This window comes from Falco naumanni, chromosome 6, assembly GCF_017639655.2.
Source record: "Falco naumanni isolate bFalNau1 chromosome 6, bFalNau1.pat, whole genome shotgun sequence".
NCBI lineage: Eukaryota > Metazoa > Chordata > Aves > Falconiformes > Falconidae > Falco > Falco naumanni.
The window spans coordinates 81455760-81463319 of NC_054059.1; the positions used below are offsets into that span (position 1 = coordinate 81455760).

The 7560-nt window shown below is 41.0% G+C and overlaps 1 long non-coding RNA gene across 1 annotated transcript; it reads left to right on the plus strand.

Moving 5' to 3' along the window:
* Positions 1–334: 334 nt before the first annotated feature.
* On the plus strand, positions 335–4234 carry LOC121090667. Its single transcript, XR_005828645.1, has 3 exons — positions 335–345; positions 605–610; positions 4148–4234. It is a non-coding gene; the product is annotated as an uncharacterized LOC121090667 (long non-coding RNA).
* Positions 4235–7560: the final 3326 nt, after the last annotated feature.

Consider the following 7560-nt stretch of genomic DNA (forward strand, 5'->3'; position numbering starts at 1 on the left):
TTTAAGCATGTAGTTCACGTTAATTACTAAAGTCTCCTATGTCATTAATGGAGAGAGACAGAGGCACTCCAGGCAACTTCATCTTTTAGGTTTCTCAGAAGAAATTAGTTCTCTTTTGGAAACATTATTCTTTCTGCACTGGTGAGATGTAGCTTAAATGAATAACGTAGACTAGATGACTGATCTTTAGATGACTAACTTTCCAAAAGAAAATACATCAGCGAAGATTCAGGCTCACCATTAAGTTGTTATTCCATTTGTGTAGCTGTCAGTCACACACCTGGCCTTTCCCAAGGTAGAAGTGCTGACTATATAGAGAATTTGGACACTTTACGGTTTATGATTGTAATATCCACAAGGTCTAACTTCTTCAACCTAAGGAACATAGGTTTGACTGCTGTGGGTATTAGAAAAATAATAATAATGTTAATATAAGCTTGAGACTCTCTGAATGGGCTTTCGTGGCATTTTGCTGTGCCTTGTTAAGAACAAGATTGCAACACACATTGTGCAAAATGCATTCTCTGTACTAGAGGAATGTGGACATCACAAAATCATTCTGCTGTAAACTTTGTGGTACACTAAGAAATCATATACTCAAGAGGAGTATGTATATATATGTCTTCTATATTTATATAAATGTAGGTAGAAGTAAATGTATATACATGCATTTACAGACACACAATTATGTATATTATACACATATACAAATGTAGTTGTTTAGTATCTTTTACAGTTAGAAAAGAACAGGTTTGCCTTCAGGTATTTCAAGTTAATGATATGAAGTACCTCAGCTACACTATAACTGTTAAGCTGAATTTTGTTTTGCATTTTGATTATAAATTAGAAGAACGGTACATTAACTCTGTTTTGAGGATACGATTAAAAAAGACCCTGTTTATTAAGCTGCTACTATGGTGATATTTGCAGCATACATTACATTTATAATTGGCTTATTAAAACTTATACACTGCAAATTATAGTGATAGTACCCACAGGCTAAAAAATCATCAAAATATATAATGGCAATTTAAGAAGGTTTGTATCCACAAATGGGAATTTTTATCTGGTGTTCTCTTGTTCTAATGTTTTACTCGCAGCTTTTGCAATATTCAAATATGTAGCTGAAATGCTGCAAAGAGATATTAAAAAAGACAGAAAGAGACTCAGAAGAACGTATTGGGTGATAACAAAAAAAGCCAACGTATAGCAACATAAGACAGTATTTCAGGTAGCCTTTACTTCAAACTTAAAGGAAAGATAAGGGAGTCAACTGGGTCATCTTTTACTCTAGGCTATGGATAGTATAAACTAATCCCTCACACCTTCTCTTCATAAAAATGTACCACTATCTCCCTACCTACATTATTGGAACAGTGGGGATTAATTCAATAAAGATTACAACAAACTCGGAAATAAATGCCATAAAAATTGCTGACCTCTTAATGAGATCTAATGAGCTCCTAATGACTGCCATAAAAGTTTTTATTCTCTTAACATGTAGGTTCCCACAAAAGAGCAAACAAGGAGTGTGGTGACAAACCTCAATTTTTCTGAGCTTCAAACTGAATTCTTTTGAACATATTTAGGGGCAAGACAATGACATGGACTTTTTCAGGCTCGGTGACAATGCGCAAAGGTGGTCAGTAAATCAGAGGTGGGGCTGAGGAGGCACCAGGCAAATGGGGCAAGAGAAAACAGTGCAAAGCTGTGAATGACAGGCTCAAAGTTGGCTTATCATATAACCCAACTGTATAAACAATGGCTGTAGGGCTTCAGTCATCATGTCATTCATGATTCTGCCATGATTGTCTTCTAGCTTCTCCCTAGGAGCTTGTCCACATGAATAGGTAGCTAAAGACTTGTTGATCTGGAGATACTGGCTCATATCTTCTGGCAATCGGGACAGGAGGTTTAAATCTAGATCTTGTATGCAGAAATCATTGACAGAGATGAAAAAATGAGACACAAAATGTCTAATGTTCAGAAAAATCTTAAATAATTTTAGGAAGACAATGCATTTTCCTAATAAAAGGAATTTAGTGGGCTAAGATGCACAAAACACCCCCACAGAGCTGGCAGGAACAGTACAAGGATCCAAATGAGACCCAAATCCTTTTGGAGAGGTAGCCAAAGGTCAGGCAGGACACCTAAACACACTTTTAAGGCAAATGAGTCCTCCCTATTGACTGTGTTGATCGGGTCTCCATCAGCTATCAAGGGAGCTTAGACACCTTGTTCAAATACAGACATCCATATTGCTACACTATAGACACTGAAATTATCTTCCTCAATGTGGAGCTGAAAATGACTTTATCAGGGTAAGCAATTAATGCTTAGTTGCTAAAAAGTGGATGAGATGAGTAGTATGCTACAGACAGTCTATAATCACAAAACTCAGAACTGAGTCAGGAACTGAATTGATTCCCACTCTTGTGACACTGCTACAAGTCTGCTCACATCTCTCATAACAGTTCAGGCACTGAGATTTAAAATTATTCTTCTTCCCCAGCTCAGAAAATAATCAGAAAGAAATACTGGAAACATTTGTGTTCGGTAAGTTTCTTCCACTGTAGGATTTTGTGCAAGGTCTATCACAGAAATGTATCATGCTCTGAAATTTGACAGAGAGATGACAAGGCTTAGGTATTCTGGGCCTCTCAGAGCCAAGAACACATTCTGAAATTACGTGACATTCGCTTCAATGAGATGTTTACTGAGTGTCACTGAATGTGGCAAGCCAAGTAACAAAATGATGAGATAGATACGGATCAAATACGTAAGTAAATACATTTTAGTTCAGTTGAATGATGGTTAACATTTCACTCCATATTTCACTTCTGAGTGAAAAGAAAACAGAAAAGCAGCAAAATCTTCAACCATAAGGAAAATCAGCAAAGCAAGCTGGAATAAATACATCAAGTATATGCATTAGAAAATAAATACAAGTGGCCAAAGCCAGCTCTAGGGTAAAGCAAAGGAGTCAGTTACCCAGAACTAGCAGTTGCTCCTAGCAAGTGACGGGTGAAGTCTTGGAGTGCTCTTTCCTTACTGATGTTTCACTGAGTAGAACACTACCCCAGCAGCTGGTCCCTGTTCCCCCCACCCCAGTGAAGGCACCGGGCACACGCTGCAGGGTCGAGGTCTGCAGAACAGCTGTTTCTGCAGACTACTTCATACAGTCTCATCCAGCAGCTACTCTTGTGGTCCTCACTTGCATTGCACTGAAGAAACCAAAGACTCAAAGACTCAGGGCTTTGTGCCAGATAAACTATTTTGCTTACTCTTTTAGGGCACTAACATTCAGTTCTCCTAATATTGTTGAAAAGGTGTTAGATAATTATGAACTCTATCCCCTTTACTTGTCAACATTGCAAACCACGCCTGTTTGCTCTCCAGGGCAGTGTGTGTCTCTGCCTAGTTCACTGCAACACTGTGTTCACAGTTTAAGTGAAGACTGGCTGAGGACTTGCACCCATGACATGATGTTTATGGAAATGCTGATGGTCATTGCAGCAATATATATTAGCAATACTGATACTAATAATAATACTAATAATAATATATAACAATGTACTTATGAAGTTCAACATGGCTCAGTGCCGGGTCCTGCCCCCTGGGTCACAGCAACCCCAGGCAGCGCTACAGGCTGGGGGCAGGGGGCTGGGAAGGTGCCTGGTGGGAAAGGGCCTGGGGGTGCTGGTCAGCAGCCGGCTGGGCATGAGCCAGCTGTGTGCCCAGGTGGCCCAGGTGGCCATCAGCATCCTCGCTGGTATGCGAAAGAGTGTGGCCATCAGGAGCAGGGCAGTGATTTGTCCCCCTGCGCTGGGCACTGGTGAGGCCGCCCCTGGACCCCTGTGTTCAGCTTTGGGCCCCTCACTGCAGGGGGACGTGGAGGGGCTGGAGCGTGTCCAGAGCCGGGCAGGGGGCTGGGGCAGGGGCTGGGGCACAGGGCTGATGAGGAGCGGCTGAGGGACCTGGGGGGGTTCAGCCTGGGGAAGAGGAGGCTCAGGGGGGACCTTACCGCTCTCTACAGCTGCCTGAGAGGTTATAGATAGGTGTGGGTTGCTCTCTTTTCCCAGATAACTAGAAATGGGACAGGAGGAAATGGCCTCAAGCTGTACCAGGGGACATTTAGATCAAAGAGTAGGACAAATGTCTTCAGTGAAAGGGTGGTTAAGCATTGGAAGAGGCTGCCCAGGGAAGAGATGGAATCACTGTCCCTGGTGGTATTTTAAAAAAGCATGTAGCTGTGGTGCTTAGGGACATGGTTTAGTGGTGGACTTGTCAGTCCTGGGTTAACAGTTGGACTTGATGATCTTAAAGGTCTTTTCCAACCTAAATGATTCTATGATTCTACTATTCTATATGAATCATAGCATTCTGAGAGCCTGAGCCCATAGCTGCATCTAATTTCTAGCCTGGAGCATGCTTTGTCAGTGGTCATTGTGCAGTTTTTGGTTGTGCTGCATTGCATCTAAAAGCATTTTCAAGCAGGCACATCCAGCAGATGATCATGGGTAGACAACCCACCCAAAAGCTTTTTGAAGCTAAAATGCATAAGTAAAATCCTGGCTACAAGATGCCTATACCTAGATGATTTCACCTGTGTCAGAGTTAATAAGTGCATGGGCAATGCAATTAGATCAGAGACAGGAGACCAGTGTGGATCAGCTTGTTACAGAAATGGGGCCACCACTGACAACCTGGTCAAGGAACTGCACCTTGGTCATTAGCTCAGTGCTCATTCCAAATAGTTTGCAATCCTCTGTATAGTGGTAAATGTGGGGAGAGGTCTGGATTAGCTCTATATCAGTAATGCTAGAATTTCTCAGTTTAGGACCCAGACACTTTCAATGCTGAGTTCATAGACTCCTAAAATGGTTTGGGTTGGAAGGGACCTTAAAGATTGTCTAGTTCCCACCCCCCACTCCACCGTCATGGGCAGGGACACCTTCTGCTAGACCAGGTTGCTCAGAGCCCCATCCAACTTGGCCTTGAGCACTGCCAGGGATGGGGCATCCACCGCTTCTCTGGGCAGCCTGTGCCAGTGTCTCACCACCCTCGCAGTAAAGTTAAGTGAAAATCCCATGCAGACCCCACCTCAGTGCATAAAAGAGCTAACTGACAGCCATGGCATGATTAACTGTACAGCCTTAGCATCCAATTCTCCACAAAAATTTTGCTGCATAATATGGCTAAACAAATGTTGTCTCTCAACACAAGATTCATTTTATTAAACATGTATGTATATAATACAAATGTCTCTTCCTGAGCTATTCAGCCAGTCTGAGTCAGCTTAGAGAAACTCTTGCTTCTTAACTGTGATTAATTGCTTCTTAAAACAATGCCTGGACCACAACAAATCATAGCCTAGAAGTTCCTTTTCCCTTCCATTACAAAAAAGGTGCACCATGCCTAGGGTACTGAAGAGCTCTAATAGTAAAGACCACCTCTTCCTTATTACTCATATTGAATTTATCGCTAGTGTACTTGCCGCAAGTAGGTTTGGAACCAACCAGTACTTTAATGACCTGCTGACAAATGTATTCTTTTAGCTTTTGTTTTTTATTCATATAATATATATATGATTTTTATATAATATACTTATATTATTTAATGTAATAAATTATATAGACTGTATTATGCACAATATATATGATATGTAGTAGAGAATATATTATACATATAATGCCTAATTTAATATATTAATATATAATTTACTATACTATATTGTTATATAGTATATTATGTATGTTTATATAATAGGTATTTTATATATATATATAAATAAAAATGTCAGCATCACAGTCTCTGAGGTTCTACCAAGAATGAGGAGCTGAGGAGTCATAGCAGTGTCCTAGAGGAACCCTGCAAAGAACTTGGTTTCCAGATGCTGCATCAATGCTTCTGAAGAGTTATGTACCCTATTGTCCAGCTTCCTCCATCCTCTTGTTATATTTCATATTTAAGCCCTTGGTCTAATGGAAGTCAAGTAGGTGAAGCAGGACTCTTACTAACAGCATAGAAATGCCAAGTAACATCTATTTGCCCACAGACACAGAACTACTATTATTCACAGCACACTGGTCAGCTTCATAAAGTACGTTCAGAACGGGCATATGCACCTGGTCTAATTCAGTTATATAGAGAGGGAAAACTCATCAGCATGGTTTGATGGTATACAGTAAAAGCATTGTCATTACACCTGACAGTGAGTCCATTGGATCAGAGATACAGGTTTCTTTCTCACCCTTAATCTTCTGAGCGTTAAAGGGCAATTGAGGACTTTTTTTTTTTTCAAACTAATGCAAGTATACTGGTTTTATTCTGAGATTCTCACCTACATGACTCCATGTAGTCTGGAGAACAAGAGACCGACCTTTGGCATGAACCTTAATAACAGATGCAGTGGGACTCGAGCCCTTCTGGGTACCAGCTCATTGTATTTTACAGCATGTTTGATGTCAAGTAATGTGTCACGTTCAGAAAATAAACACTCACAAAGAATAAAAAAAATATTACTAAGGATGATTCTTCTACAGAGGCATCCTCCTCCCATGCAGATCTATTCACATGGTTCTTTGCAGGCCAGAAGCTTGCAAAGAATAGAGAGATGTTTCCCTTAAAACTCACAAATATAATTCTGCTTTCACAGATCTTACAAACCCTGTAAGACAGTGTGACCTGGGTCAGATATGCTGTCATAGTCAAGGCAGTGGAAACAACTAGGAAATGAAATACTGGTATGGTAAAAGGTGATGCACTGTCACAGCACTCTCCAAACTATCAAGCTGCAACAAGGTCTTTTACCACCTCATACCAGCATACTCTTCATACACCTCTACTACCTTCTCCCAGTCTCATCCAGGGCATGTGTTCTCTTGCTTCTTTCTCTCTCTTCTTCCTCATCTGCTCTCTCTTCATTGGCTGCCTAACATCTTAACCAGCCACAGCTGCACCTTATCTACATCGGCCAACCCGCCGCCTCTGAAGCCAACCCACAGTTGTATATTATCAATGCTAATTAACCCAGCTTCATTCCACTACAATGCACTTTCTTGTGAGAGCTAAAAATTGTGGAACTGAATCTTTCTTTGTATAACTTCAGTTCTACCTGCATCTTTGTTATGGTAGGATCCAAGTACTTCTACTGGTCATGTTTACAAAAAGCCATAGTTTGTTCCATAAACTTCCTTCATTACCTCGTTTCCTTAAAGGAGGAATCAATTTTCCTGTGGGGTCATTTGTGTGGATAGATTTGGTCTGTCTGAGGTGTTTGTTGATATGCGTTTGTGCAGAAACACTTGGAGGAAGATGTGTGCATGCGTCTCATCAAGAGCACCAGTTAGGTGTCTCACTTTGTCCAGTGTAGAAACATACATTTTCCTGCACAACCAAACATTTATCCCCATAGTAAATTCTCTCCTTTCAGAGGACCGAGTAGCTGCCCATAGCCCTAACTCCCAAGGTTTCTGTGGGTTTTGAGAAATGCTGGAATACCCAGTGCCTGGAAATGAGGGCTGAGACCTTCACAGTTCTACGGACAACTAGCAGGAG